Source organism: Puntigrus tetrazona, chromosome 13 (genome assembly GCF_018831695.1).
Source record: "Puntigrus tetrazona isolate hp1 chromosome 13, ASM1883169v1, whole genome shotgun sequence".
NCBI lineage: Eukaryota > Metazoa > Chordata > Actinopteri > Cypriniformes > Cyprinidae > Puntigrus > Puntigrus tetrazona.
In genome coordinates this window covers 1811221-1812469 of record NC_056711.1, presented here as the reverse complement: position 1 = coordinate 1812469, position 1249 = coordinate 1811221, and positions in this window count along the sequence as shown.

Genomic DNA, 1249 nt, shown 5'->3' with positions numbered 1-1249 from the left:
TTTATGAGGACAGGGACCATGTCCTTATAATTCCGACAGTGTATATGCCTTTCTATGTCCCAGAAGTTTCCTCTCAAATTTTCGCGCTATGTCCTAATATACCACAAAACCATGAAATTTTACTATACACAGTGTATCCTCTGAGCTCGTGAGTGCGCCCCTGCAGCCCGGACGCGGTACTACAACTACGTCTTCGAAAATTTGCATATTTTACGCTTGTGTAAGTTTGGAGGGCGCTGATTGGCTAATCGCGAAAACAAGATGGCGCCGGTGGGCGTGGTTACAATTTGCCGAAATTTTTAACTTTGAAGAAGTGAGTTGCAGTTTAATAATTTTTTAAATATTATTTTTATCATTTATCGACTGTGTGAGAATATACATTCATAGGGATCCTGCACGTATTCCTTAAAGTTATCATTATAAAGTATATGAGTGACTTGCAAGCTGTAAGCATAGCTGTAATGCTATTAATATAACATTAATCCTAACTGTAAATTTAACACCAAGGCTTATATATGGTTATGTAAATACATATTATTGTTATTAATAGCAATAATAGTAATATCAATACAACCCCGTTCACACGTGCGTCAATCAGAGCGAGCGTGACGTTTTGTAACTTCCTGTTTGATCCTGACGGAATCTCTGCACCTAGAGAAGACACCTGTGATGTGAACCTGTTTGAGACGACCATTATATGAAAGGTAAGTTATGCTGCTATTAAACCGTTTCTCTGAGAGTTTGTAGCTCAGTTTGTGAGTGTTTCGTGGGATCTTTGCGGCTTGTTTTAAGAAGCGGCTCGTTAGTTAGAAAGCAGCTAGCGCATGATGCTAACAGCGCTAACGAATTTACACTAACTCCGTCTATTAACTGTAGCGTCTGGCAAGAATTAAAAAATGATTATAATTTTAACTGCTTTTCATTTTACTGTAACTGTAATAGAACATAGACTGGCCATCATAATAATGTGTTGTCATGACTACAGTCTGTGAAGGGGAGGGGCTTCCACTGAGTACAGTATCCTGACGTGCCTGTTATGTTTAATATTGCTATAGTTTGTAAAATTATCTTTATTTGTTTAGTGCTTTATGGAATAGATTGTCAAATCTTTATTTTTATTAAAGCAGACACATCAAATGATGGCTGAAGTGAAAAGGAGAAGGAGAAAACTGAAGCCAGTTGATGAGGCCATACAGTTTTCACTACTACAGAAAGACAAATCTGGTCTTGAAGGAAGATTCATCAATGA